Source organism: Acomys minous (genome assembly GCF_964271855.1).
Source record: "Acomys minous genome assembly, chromosome: 1".
In the NCBI taxonomy this organism is placed as follows: domain Eukaryota; kingdom Metazoa; phylum Chordata; class Mammalia; order Rodentia; family Muridae; genus Acomys; species Acomys minous.
The window spans coordinates 68,047,553-68,062,154 of NC_140483.1; positions in this window are offsets into that span (position 1 = coordinate 68,047,553).

Below are 14,602 nucleotides of genomic sequence, written 5' to 3' on the forward strand. Positions count from 1 at the left end.
CACACACCACACACATGCACACACATACCACACACTACACACACACACCACACACATGCACACACATACCACAAACTACACACACACACCACACACATGCACACACATATACCACACACACACACACACACACACAGAGAGAAACCACTGGATGGACAGAAGTTAGTTGTCAGCCCCCAAATCTCATCCAGTTTCCAATCTGGTGAATAAACCCATGTGAAAATGGCAACCACAGGCAGAGAGAGATTTATTTCCCTCATACGCCTTCACAATGTCCTGCTGTGTAAGGGAAGAACAGTGGGGGCAGAAAGAATGGTGAGAAAATTTTACCACACCACACTGTCTCAGTCCCCCTTTTTATAGGTGTTATAGAAAACAGAGGAAGTGTTTAAGCCCATGTGTGTGTGTGTTTTAAGAACTAATGATAAAATAAGGGACACACTTATTTCATGCATGAAGGACTTTAAGACTCCTGAGTATGGATCTCACAAAGGTCCATGCTTAGGTCGGAACACTGGTTGGTATTCATGGCTTTCTGTAAACCTTGACTTTAGTGCCGATGCCTGGGGAGCACATGCTTGCTGTAGCAGCTGCTGCCAACTTCCACGGTGCACAGCCGTGGGGATCACAGTTCCATGTTCTGGGAGACACGCAGCTTCCAGGCATCAATCTGAACGTCCCAGGGACAACCCACGGCCGAGGAGGCTGAGGAGCACATTGAAGGGGAGCTGATTTGTTCTGTGTGCTTCTTTCTTTTCAGAAAGAATTGCTAGTAAGATTTGGAACAGGTGTTCAGGGAGATCACAAGCTTTGGGATAACTCTTTCATTCACAGAGTACAAAAAGTAACAGAAAGGCCAAGGGGAAGGTTCTAGGCTAGCCTGGAACCTTTGCTTCTTTACTTTGTAGCCTTGTTATTTACCAACTGTATTACTTTAGGTGCCTTAAAACCCTCCACAGGCAATCCCATGGGCATCAGGCTTAACTCAGCTTTGTGCAGTTAGATATGGACCGCTTTCCTAGAGAGACTGTGATGACTACAGAAATTAGAAACCTAGAGTTCCCCAGTATCCATGAGAGCAGATGCTTTTTATTTAATGTGCATGGTATATGCATGCATGTGTGTGTGTGTGTGTGTGTGTGTGTGTGTGTGTGTGCGTGCGCACATGGGTCTTTAGTACATACGTGCAAGTATGTGGAGGCCACAGGTCAATCTTAGGTGTTGTTTCTCAGTAGCCATCTACCTTGGTTTTTTGAGACAGTCTTTCATTGGAACCTGAGACTTTCTGCTTGGACTATACAGCTCGGTCAGCGAGCCCCAGGGGTTTGCCTGCCTCTGCTTTGGCAGCTCCTTTCCCAGTCCCAGCCTTGCCTATGCTGAGATTACAGAGTGTGTGCAGGGGGAGGAGGTTCCTCTCGGTTGTAGTCATGGAGGAGGGGGTGGAGGGAGAGTGGGGGGTAGGGAGGAGTGGGAGGATGCAGGAGAGGGGATGATGGTTGAGATTAATATGAATAAATTAATAAAATATTAAAACAAACAAACAAACAACAACAACAAATCTTCCATACCACACACCCAGGTTCTGGGCAACAAACTCAGGTCCTCGTGCTTCTGTAACAAGTGCTTTCCTAACTGAGCTGTCTCTTAGGCCCCGTTTGTTACCTTAAAAATGTATTATTTCCTTTCCATTTTGAATTAAAACCATTTAGAAAATCCACAGGAGTAGAAAAGAAGAGAAAAGGCATTCTCACTGATGCACTCAAGGGAAGCATCACTCGGGTTTTGATATTTCCCTCTGATCTTTTTCTGGCATGGATAAAAGAAAGCAAAAGCTACCCATATACATACAGTAGCTGTGCCAATCCAGAACAAAGTGCCTCGTGCATACCAGTATCTTCTTTAAAATGTATTTATTTATTCACTTTACATCCCAGTTGTAGCCCCTCCTTCCTCTCTTCCCGGCCCACTGTACCCCTTTTCCTCACATCCCCCCTCCCTTACCGCTTAAGAAAGAGGGGGCTCCCTCTACCCATCCCAACACACCCAGTCACACCAAGACTGAGCACATCCCTCACTACAGTGGCCTGGCAAAGTGGCCCTGCCAGAGGCCTACAAGAAAGCTTTAGGCTGGTGATATGGCTCAGCAGACATAGGTGCTTTCCTCTAAGTCTAACAAGTTGCACTCTGAATACTATACACGTACCTCCCCCAAAATAAAATTTAAAACATGGCTCATGTATGTAAGGTTCTGCCCTCCCCCCCATAAAGACAGTGGAGACTTTATGATGTAGGGCTTTATTAGAGAAAGTCGTGTAATTGGTTGCATGCCCTTGAATGGAATTTGAGGGTGCTAGCATCTCTTCTCTCTCTCTCTGCTTCCTAATTGACATAAAGTAAACAGCTTCACCATATACTCCCCAAAGCAGGAGACATGAGCATGGACTGAAAGCTCAACCTTTCCTTCTTTAAGGTGACCTTCCTCAGGCATTTCATCACAGTGACAGATCGCTGACCAACAGAGAGGAAAATAAGATTTCCTCAAGATCCAGCTATTCCACTCCTTGGAATATACGCAAAAGATGCTCCACCACACAACAAGGTCATATGCTCAACCATGTTCATAGCAGCCTTATTCATAATAGGCAGAACCTGGAAACAGCCTAAATGTCCCTCAGTTGAAGAATGGATAAACAAACTGTGGTACATTTACACTATGGAATACTACTCAGCTGTTAAAAACAGGGAAATCTCAAAATTTGTGGACAAATGAATGGAACTAGAAATGATCATACTGAGTGAGTTAACCCAGAAGCAGAAAGACTCACATGGTATAAACTCACTTATAATTTGGCACTAACCCAAAAGACATGCCCCATAAATGTCTTTACTTACCAGGAGATTGGGATAGATGTGAGGACATCCTACTGAGACTCTAGGTAAGAGAAATATAGGAGAAGGGGAAATAAAAGGAACCAGAGGGTCCTAGAAACCTACAAGAAGAATGTCGTGATGGGTGGATTGAGGCCCAGGGGTGTGTGCTCAAACTATTGCACTAACCAACAACAATACAAGTAGTAAACATCGAACCCCTACTCTGATCTACCCAGTGGACAGGACATTCTCCACAGTTATGTGGAGAGTGGGGACTGACTCTGACATGAACTCTGGTGCCCCATATTTGACCACCTCCCCTTGGTGAGGAGGCCTGATGGCACTCAAAGAAAGAATAAGCAGGCTACCAAGATAAGACTTGGTAGCCTATGACCATATAGTGGAGGATCATAGGCCTAGGGGAAGGGAATAGGGTGAAATAAATAAATTTTAAATTAATTTTAAAAATTGACAAAAAATTAGGGGAGAACCTGCCTCCTGTGGGTAGTACTGCTTCTTAGGCAGCGGCTCTGGATTGTGTAATGATGGAGAAGACAAATAAGCAAAGAATCATACACGCGTTCATTTCTACGTAGAAGGCACTCTTAACTACCGAGCCACCACACCCGCTCCAAAATTCCTTTCTTTTTTAAAAAATATATTTTATTAATTTATTCATATTACATCTCAATTGTTATCACATCCCTTGTATCCTCCCATTCATCCCTCTCTCCTATTTTCCCCCTATTCCCCTCCCCTATGAATGTTCCTGAGGGGGATTTCCTCCCCCTGTATATGTTCATATGGTATCAAGTCTCTTCTTGGTAGCCTGCTATCCTTCCTCTGAGTGCCACCAGGCCTCCCAATCCAGAGGACGTGGTCAAATATGGGGGACAGTTCCTTTTTTGACCTTGTAATATTCTCCATTACACAACGTTCCTATGTTTCTGGCTCGTCCATCCAGGATATGTGAATTTGCCGGTTAAATCAAGTTGCATGTACATGACAGAGTAAAAAAAAAGTGTGGTCTTGAATAGGTAATGAGGTCAAGCAACAAAGAAAATCTGATGGTTCAGACACAATAAAATCCCTGTAAAGACAGTGAGAGAAATAAAGTGCAGGTCAGAAAGCTGAGGAGCCAGATTGTCTTTGCAAAGCTGAGGGTGGCCCTCAGAACTGGAAAGATGGTGGGGACCGAGAGCCAGCCCATCAGTACAGAATTCTCTGTTGGCACTGAAAATAGGGCAGGATCAGACCAACCTCTAGGTACTTATGTGTCCACAAAATAAACCTTTGACATGCAGTGTAGGTGATGTGCTTACTACATAATGCAAGTGTATGAAAATGAATATTTATATTTGCCTATTTTCCATGCATAATACTTAATCTTGCTTGTCACCCAGACTGGAGACAAGCCACTCAGAACAGTTCTAAAGGGCTTCCTTGATCAGATTATTTGGAATGGGAAGATCCATGCTAAAAATGAGGAGTATCTTCTGATGTCCCGCACACATGTGTCATCGCAGATGCATGCCCACACTCACAGACACACCTGTGTGCACACACATGTACACATATATACACACACATATATACACACAAATATACAAACATATATAAACACACATACACACACACTCATACATACACACTATACATACTCACACACACACACACACACACAAATAATAAATACAATTAAAATTTTTAAAAAAAGGAGGCATGCTTATTGACTGAGTTTTTGTTACCCTTTCTTAGTCCTGGGATGCTTAAAAATAGCTCCAGGAAGAAAGCCAGGCTCATCCAAAGGAATGAGTCACAAAGGGCAGAACTGCAGCCATGACTCAGAGGTATTCTTGTTGAAGGCCTGCCCTGTGTCCTCCAACCACACCACCCACTCATCTCATATTTCCTTCTCGTATGATCTGATTGTTCTCTTCCCTTGCTGCCAATCAGACTTTATTCCTCTCACTCAAGCCACGGGTAATTATTTCACCCTTGACTAATTGACGGTGACAAATAGCTACTAAATTGGGTAGATAAGGGGAACAAATTTGGTGTTCTTGTCTTTCCCGGACTCTTCAGGCTGGGAGAGATTGGAATGTTCCCCTGGATTGAATTGCACAAAATTGTACCGTCAATCTTAAGGACAGCTGTATGAGCTAACAAGATACAGGGACATAGCAGAATCAGAGCCCAACAGGAAACCTCCTGGCGTATAATGTCCTAAGGGCGGCAGCAGAGTACATAAAAGAGGTAAAAAGCGTGTGTGTGTGTGTGTGTGTGTGTGTGTGTGTGTGTGTGTGTGTGCGCGCGCGCGCGCACGCGCGCATGTATATAAAGCTCATAGCAAGGTTGACTATTGAGTGAGGAACTATAAATTTATCTACAGCTTATGAACGTAATCTCAGCCTAAAATATGAACAGGAATAAGTTCTGAAAAAGAAAACCTCTTGCTTGAAGCACGTAGAGTTGTTGTTTCCTGAGTCCACAGCAAAGGAGACGTTTATTTTATTTTGATCATTGTTCATGACTTCTCTACCCCCTTAAGAGCTCACAATTAGAAATAGATTTACAATTTAGGTGGCTAGGGTAGTGGTTCAGTGGTCAAACTGCCTGCTCATGATGACCTGAGTTTGAGCCCCAGAACCCATGGACAAAGCTTGGCATGGTGGCCCGTTTGTCATTCCAGCTCTGGTAGGCAAAGCCAGTAGGATCCTTGGGACTTGTTAACTGGCAACTCTACATTAATTGGTGAACTCAGGTTCACCAAGAGACCCTGTCTCAAAAACTGAAGTGGAATGTTATTGAGGAAGGCACATGCAAGGCAACATCTGACTTACACATGCATGTACACTCCTGTGTAGCTGTACTCTCCAACACTCGTGCACAAATTGATAAACAACACCTTTTATGTCATTAGCCACTCCAGATGATAGCCCTAGAGAAACTGAGCCCAGCCCAACCCTCCATCATAGCCTCCTTTTACCTCCCTTGGCCCTGTATCCTCCACCTGCCAATGGTTTGGCTAATATTTATGGAACTAAAATGGAATGAGTTTTTGGAATCGATTCGGTTTAAAGTGGGATTTTAAATGTCTCATTTGATTTTAAATAAAAGCTCAGGAAATTCAGCCAGGCATCAGGTGACATGAGTGACCTTGAGAGGAACAGCTTTTTAGTAAGCCCTAACTTTTGATGTATTGTTCAACAACCAGCTTAATCAGAATGCCTCTCTCCAAGCCAGTATGATGAGCAGTGACATGCTAATTGAAATGTACTTTCCCCAGTGAACCACTTAACAACTTATATAAATATCAAAGCCCTGGGTTTTACTGTCAGTCTTTGTTTGGGAATGAGAAATTTATAAAAAACATATGTTTCCAACTGTCATTGATGGAGCGTTCTGAAAACATGGCCACTGAATCTTATCCAACCTTCTGCAGACACCACACCAGTCAGGGTACATTTCTCTGCTCATAACGTCTCTCCTTCCAGGGGAAATCTCCTCTGCACCGGTGTTTCATTACTGAAATGGAGGAGCTATTGATAGTGGAGACATAGCTGAGGGAAAGAATAATCACAGTGCAAAAGGCTAGGGAATTCTAATTCTGTAGGTGGGAGGTGGGAGGTGGGCAAGAGGGGCAGTTAGGACAGAAGCCACTGAGGTGGTGGCCACCCAGGTAACCCTGTTACAGGAAACTCTTTGTTCCCCTTTTCACGAGTTCTTAGTGTATTTAATTCAAAAATATTAAAACAATCTCGGAAGGAAGCTTGAGGACCATTTTATGAGAGTTTGAGAGAAAACAACAGGGTGAGCTGCAGAAAATCTGAGCAACTGCTGGGAGCAAAAGAGGTGAAGAAGAGAAAGAGAAAATCATGCTTTTTGAATTAGACATGGAGGTCAGCATTGCAGCTGTAGAAATTGAGGGAGAGAGAAGCCTTCAAAGAAACAGTGAGAAAGCCCCGAGTGTCAGGGAAAGCATGGGTAAGAGTCTGGCTACTATCTGAAAGAAAAAAAAATAGAAGAAAAAGGAGTGTGTGTGTGTGTGTGTGTGTGTGTGTGTGTGTGTGTGTGTGTGTGTTTAGAACTCAGAAAAGAGGGCAGGCTTACTATTAACTTTCAAGCAACTGGATTAAGAGAACTTTACTGGAAGGTATAACTACTATCTCATTAAGGGGGGGGGTAATTATTCCTCCCATTCCCATAGTACATCTTCAGACAAATCATCCTTGCCAAGGAGGCGTGGTCTCCTGGCAAGGTGACTGACAGATCTAACTGGTTTAACTCTTGAAGGAGAATGAAATAGAATTCAATGTTTTGACAAATCAGGATGAAGGGGTAAAGGGGAAAATAGTGGGAGACAGAACTTGAATGGAGAAGAAGAGAACGCAACTGCAGAAAGGGTATAGTGAAGGGATAAATTACACTAAGGATACTTAAAAATCTATAAGAAAATCATTATTTTATAAGGTTTATTTAAAATACACACACATACACAGAGAAAGGAGGGAGTGTATTTAATGGGAGTTACTTCACACTGAAGGATAATGCTCCCCAGGAGCCGTAGACTACCTAACAAAAAGCCCAGTGGTAGACAAGAGATAACTTCTTTGAGTTGTTGATGGGATCTAAGGGACCCCCAAAACAATGCAGGCTGTTGTCATTGTCTTTGGTTGCCTGCCAGTGTGTGATGTCAAGACCTTGCTGATGAAGATGTACATCCATTAGTCACAGGACTTGGAGAAATCATGCTGGTACTGACCTGGAAGGCTCCTCCCTATGGTTACCAATCAAAGCTATTTTGGCTACCAGGGAGAAAGTTAGTAATAGTCCAATCCATGTGCAAATCCTATGAACTACAAAATCAACCTGTCTGGCAAGGTATGTCCAGTAGTGCAATAGTGGCACTAATATCCATGAGGTAACCAACAGTTACCTGATTGTCCTTGAGATTCACTCAGTAGGAGGGAACTCATGACTGGTACTTTAAACCTAACTAAGAATCTGCAGCTGGAGAGGCCATAGTCCCTAGAAAAGAATACATCACTACCACTTTGTTAAGTTCATATAGATTCTGACTGACTTCTAAATACTGATCCTTATACCTATAGAAAATTGCAACTCTTTTTTATAATATATTTTATTAATGTATTCGTATTACATCTCGATGGTTATCCCATCCCTTGTATTCTCCCATTCCTCCCTCCCTCCCATTTCCCCCTTATTCCCCTCCCCTATGACTGTGAATGAGGGGGACTTCTTCCTCCTGTATTTGCTCATGGGGTATCAAGTCTCTTCTTTGTAGCCTGCTATCTGAAAACTGCAACTCTTACCCTTCATCAAATATGATTATTTTTGCAGCAGACAGAGATTGTTACAGAAGTCCAGAAATCGTCAAAATATAGACAATAAGGACCATGACATCCCCAAATGGGACATCTATATCAAACCCCCTACATCCAAGGCTTAGCAAACACGGTTGAAGAGGGGTCAGAAAGATTGTAAGAGCCAGAGGGCCATGGGGACTACTATGAGATAAGGCCTTCTGGGCATGACAAAGACGCTACACCTGTGACCTTTCAGTAATATGGCTGCCTGGACAGCACCTATAAATTCCCCACCCCTGGATGAAGTTCTGCAGATAGTTATTTGATGCTGAAGTAGGGAGAGCCAGATTTTTTTTTCTGGAATGAGACCCTCAGTAGGTTGTCCAAGCCTCAGTGGGCAGCCCTAAACCAATGTACATATGAGCAACATTAATTAGATTCAGTAGGTTATATTTATAATTAAGAAGAATACGACATTAATTTGAGAGGGGATTGAAGTGGTGGCGTGGAAAACATAGGAAGAATTGGGACCAGGAGAGGCAGGGGAAGGATGATGAAAACACAGTGTGCTTACGTATAAAATCTTTACAAAAATGGTTCATGAATTGAGAGAGAAGTAGAGAAAGAGGTCATCTTTCCACCTAGGGCCAAAGGTAGAATTTAAACCAATTTCTCTTTGGCCAATAGAAAACAGGTTTTCCTTAATGGGCCTTGTCTTACTGAGTGTTCTGTTGCTGTAACAAAACACTATGATCAAGGCAACTTATAACACAAAGCATTTAACTGGGGACTTGTTTAAGTTTCAGAGGTTAGTCCATGGCCGTTATAGTGGGAGCATAACAGCAGGCATGGTTCTAAAGCAGTACCTAAGAGCTATCACCTGATCTATAGGCAGCAAGGGCAGAGAGAGAGAGAGAGAGAGAGAGAGAGAGAGAGAGAGAGAGAGAGAGAGAGAGAGAGAGAGAGACAGAGAGAGAGAGAGACAGAGAGAGAGAGAGAGACAGAGACACAGAGAGAGAGAGAGACAGAGAGAAAGACAGAGAGAGACAGAGAGACAAAGAGAGAAAGAGAAGGAGTGGGGGTGGGGGAAGGCTGGTGTGGGTTTTTGAAATCTCCAAGCCTACCACCAGGGTCATACCTTCTCCAACAAGACCACACCTCCTAATCCTTCCCAAACAGTCCCAGTGACTGGGGACCAAACATTTAAATATACAAGTCTATGAGGCCACTCTCCTTCAAACCATTGCAGGCCTCAACTAAGCCCAGATGTTTCTGCTTTTTCTTTTTATGGTATTTTAAATCTTCAGGCAAGGCTATATTGATGCCGCCCATTCTTATGTTGATAAGGAAACCGACAATGGAGCCTAACACTGATGATGAGGGAAGAACCTATCCCCAGAAGTTTCCAAGCCTTCTAGTGCCTGCCCAGCCACCATAATGCGTTTCTTACTAAGCAGAGGACATGCATGTGTGATGTGATTAGCCCCTAGCCTGCTAGCATGTTGTAATGGCTTGAAAGAGATATATCCACCAGAGGCTTGGTATTTGAATTCTTGGTCTCCAGGAGGTAGAGCTGTTTAGGGTAAGGGGGAGAGCGGGGGAGGGGGGGTTGGGGAGGTGGAGGGGGGGTGGGGTTAGGATGTTGACGGAAATATGTCATTCAGGGTGGGATTTGAGAGTTTTGGCCTTGCCCCACTTACTTCTAATGCTTCCTGTTTCCTGTTTGCGTGGTCTCAGCTTTTGCTCCCACTACCAAGCCTGCCGCCTGCTGTCATGGCTTCCTGTCAGGATAGACTCTTATTCCTCTGGAACTTTAGGTCCAAAGAGCCTCATTCTTGCTTGAGTTGCTTTTGGCTTTCTTGTTTTATCCCAACAATAGAAAAGTAACTAACATGGATGGTTGGGAAAGCTGCTCACAGATTTGCAGCTCCTTGTCTGAATTGTAAGTCCAGCCTGCTGAAGAGCTTGGGAACGGAGGTGCTGGGACAAAAATCCCACAATGGCTGCATCAACCGTGCCAGGTGCAGTAACTCTTTTTCTTCCCTGCATTCGTGTGGCAAGCATGACTGTGTGTTTGCAGGATTGAGTGTGCATGCATGAGCACAGATGCACGTGATGGTGCACGTGCATCTAGAGGCCTAACACTGATGCGAAGCGTTGTCCTCAATCACTCTCCACTGTATTCATCAAGACAGAGCCTATCAGTTGAATGCAGAGCTCCCTCATCTGCTAGATTAGCTAGCCGACTTTCCCAGAAGACCCCCTGTCTCCTTCTCATAAATGCTGGCATTAAAGGTGGTCCACTGTGCCTGCCTAAGCTATTGTGTGAGCTCGGGGGATCTAAAAGTCTGATCCTCATGTTTGCTCTATAACAACGCTAACCACTGGGCTATCTCCCCGACCTCCCTTTCCCCGTGTTTAATGATAAGTAAAAACAAGCCACCCAGGACAAGGCAACTTTGGCCAGTTCTCCTACATGGAGAACTCTCTAGTAGTAGTCATGAGGGAGATGGTACAGGCTCACTCCGACTGGGAAAATATCGCCAGGGTGCGTGGGGCAGAGAGAGTGAGTGGGTCACATTTCTGTCTTTGCCCTCTATAAACCCCTCTAATCCGTCTGAGAATTGCCACAGATCCTGGAGTCCATGCAATTGTTTCTGCTTCTAGGTACATACAAATCTTTTAATTGCATGTCTTAAGCCTTGAGACATTCATGCTGCATTGTCAGGGAGTGGGGGTGGGGGGGATGAGAGCGGGGAGAAGGCAGGAAGGAACTTCTGGCAGCCAAACAATCTGCATTTCATTTCAATTTAGATAGTTTAGCAATACATTTTTTCCCAAGGTTTCCCGAGTTTCAATAATATATCTTTCATCACCAGATCACCAAAAAAAAGTGGTTGGGTTGAGCCGTCCCCAGGGCTTTGGAGTGGATATCAGAGATTGTGTTGTAACTGGGAACTTATGAATTGTATTGGGTTTATAAATGGCTTGGGTTTTTTTTTTTAGTTTAATGGTCAAACCATGAAATTGATAACTTATTCCTGGAAGGTATGCATACACATGTTATGCTAAGGAGCCTTTGAGAACAAGCAAGAAACAACGGAGACACGGACATACACTTGAATGGTTTTAAGTAAGACATTTGCTATATAAGACATTTGCTCTGATCACCACAAATTGTAGGAATTTAAGTTTCCATTTTAATGTATTCCTCTGTTGGGTCTACCCACTTATCTCATTTACTCTGAGAGTTTGGGGGCTGGGTTTTCACATCTTTGGCAGCTGTCACTAAATTCTGCAATACACAAAGAAACACATTGTGCTGCCCTGGGCTATTAGAAGAATTAACAATGAGCGAGCCCCGAGCACCCACGTGCGTGTGTGTTGGCCTGCATTGTGGGAGTTGTGGGCTTGGAGGTGGGCACTAAAGTTGGCTTGATGGGGAAGGACCAAGGAGTGTGGCGCATTTCCAAGCACATCTGTTTTATGTCATGTCGGTGTGGTGGCTAAGGCTGGGCAGGAGGTAGCAGGAGGGGGTCGAAAGGTAGGGAGGGGGGTTTTTTGTTTGGATTTTCCTTTTTATAGGGCTGAAAGAATGAGTGTGTGCTGGCCAAATAGCAAACCCAAGGAAACAGCCTGATCTGGGAGCTGGGAATTCAAGTGTAGTCTCCAAGTGTAGGTGATTTATGGCTGGCTAAAGGAAGATTCTAGATCCACAAAGGAAGGGAGGTGGCAACTGAAGAGACAACCAGGAAAACAAAAGAAGGTGTTGAGAATTTCCCTCAGTCTCCCAAGGGTACTCTCTGATTAAAATTGTGATAAATTTGCTGTAAATGAGTTAGACGTGTGGAACAAACCTTTCTAAAGTAGGCAAAATAGCCAAAAAATGACGGTTATTTAATGTTGTTGGGATGATTCTAAGGGAGGTTTGGTTGAAAAACACCACTGTTGACTGTGCTGCCAAAGAGTTCTCTGTGATGTCTTTCTCCAGTGTAGAGGGAGATGGCCCCATAGCAAGCAGATGATGGAAATAACCAATAGCATTCCCAAGATGATGAATGTTCCAGAATTTACCTTACACCCCTTCCTGCAACCCTCCACCGTCTATCTCCATGCACAAACCACAAGATTATTTTCACTGTTCTCTTAGGGCCACCACTGTAGCCAACTTAGTCTCCATGGGTTTTCAACAGCGTCATTATAAGCTCAGCATTTGTTTCCAAGATAAAGATTTTTACAACTCTGGGATATTTAAAGGGATAGCATGTTGTGGTTTGAAGAGGGGGAAATGAGTCCCCAGGAGCTGGAGCCATAGGCAGTTATGAGCTGCTTTTATGTGGATCCAGACCCTCTGCAAGAGCAGCGAGCACACTCAACCACGGAGCCACCTCTCCAGCTTGGTGTTTGGGCTCCCATGGCTAATGTGATTTTCACTTGAGAGATGAGGGAACAGAGAAAACAAGGCACTTCCCCAGTTGCCCAAACTCACAGTTAGAAGAGGGTAGAGGAAAGATGTGAACGTCATGGTCTTCTTGTTATTTTTGACCACAGCAGAAGTCTGCATGAGGTCAGGAAGAAAGCAGGAGAAAGATGACACATTTATAACTATATTCCTACCCTCACTGTCCTTGATGGAATCAAGCAGTGTGAGGAGATCTTCCACTTGGAACTCTGGGGCCGGTACACCTGCCACAATTTCTCATCAACTGATAATTGGCAGAACAGAACGGGGATGCCCTGACTTGAATTCACTGATGCCATCCAACCCACTTCCTTGTACACCATGAGAAGGAGGCTCAACACTGTGATGTCTTAAACAACCACAGGAGGCCAACCAGACATGGACCGAATCCTCTGAAAGAGTGAGCAAATGAACCTTTCTTTCTTTTTCTGTCCGGTATTTTCACCACAGTCACAAGTGTATGCAATCTACATGACCTTCCCTGACTGAAATTGGGGCCACAGACCATTTACAGTTAAATTGGAGCAAGATCAAACAGATTAACAGTTACAAAACCACACAGTGTCCTGGCCACCTATGTAGCTCTAGAATGGGGTCGGATACATTTATTTGCAAAAGTCAGTTCTACAGAATTCATAGGAAAATGCAACAGATACAGAAAGCAATTGGTCTTTGGAGCTACGGAGGCAGCATCTGCTCAGTAATTGTTAATGTCATTAGAAAATAGAGAGTCAGTCACCCAAGCCTCACCTGCTACTACGTAGGTACCAGGAACAAGATCAATACCAATGCTAACAATGGCCAATGGTCATTGGGATCTTACCACATGCAAGGCTCAGTATGGATCACTTCTACTATTTCTTAAAGTCTCAGAAAGGCCTACTATGCTATGGTTATTTTATTTGTACTCTTGTGTGTTTTCATGTCTGTTAGGTGTGCATGAACATGTGTGTGCGGTAGATAGAGAACAGTCTTGGCTGTCATTTTGGATGGTATTGTTTGGGTTTGACGCTATTGGTTTTGAGAAGGGTCTGTCTGGAATAGCCTAGTAGGGTAGGCCAGTGAGCTCCAAGAGCACAAGTTGCTCACCTGTGCTGGAATTACAAGTATACACCACCACACCCAGCTCTTTTGCTTGGCATGGATTCTGGGAATTGAATTTAGGCCCTTGTACTTGCAAGACAAAACCCCTACCAACTGAACCATTTCCTTAGCCAGTGTGTATTTTATTGTGACATCCAAGCACCAGTGTTTTAGGATCTGTGATTAATTTTGAGATGTAAGAAAGACCTCTTCGTGACATTGTCTGAACGTACCCTAAGCTGAGAGTATAGCCTTGCTCCCTGTGGCGTTACCCTGTGACTCATGGAATTTCAGCCATCTCCTCTATCTGTAAACATTCCCCACTTCCCATGACTGATGTAACTTCAATGGCCACAACCACACGGGTCCTTCTTATTCCTCTTCTCGTTGTCCTCGCCTCTATTTATTTGTGAGTGTTCTGCTAACAGGAAAGATGCTTATGTTGGTTGTGCTTGGAACTGTGGCCAAAGACCAAAAAGAAGCACACACAGGAAGAGAGCTTCATTTTGCTCACCATTTTAGATAGCTAAATCCAGGCTTGCTTGGTCTTATGCTCTTGGGCAGAATGTCTCAGTGTGAAGAGACTGGGGCAGAGGAGGCTCGTTGTCTCACGGTCCATGGGTACCAGAGAGAGTACAGGAAATCAGGGGTCAAAGGCATGCCCTTAGTGATGCACTCCCTCCAGGCAGGTTCTCTCCAGCTAGGCCCGACCTCCTCAGACAGCACTGCAAGCTGGAACTTAAGTGTCTAACCCATGAGCACAAGAGGAAACCTTTATATTTAAGCCACACACACACGCACAATACTGTTTGTGATCCATGGCCATCCTTTGAATAAGTTAGTATAGGAGAAGCCT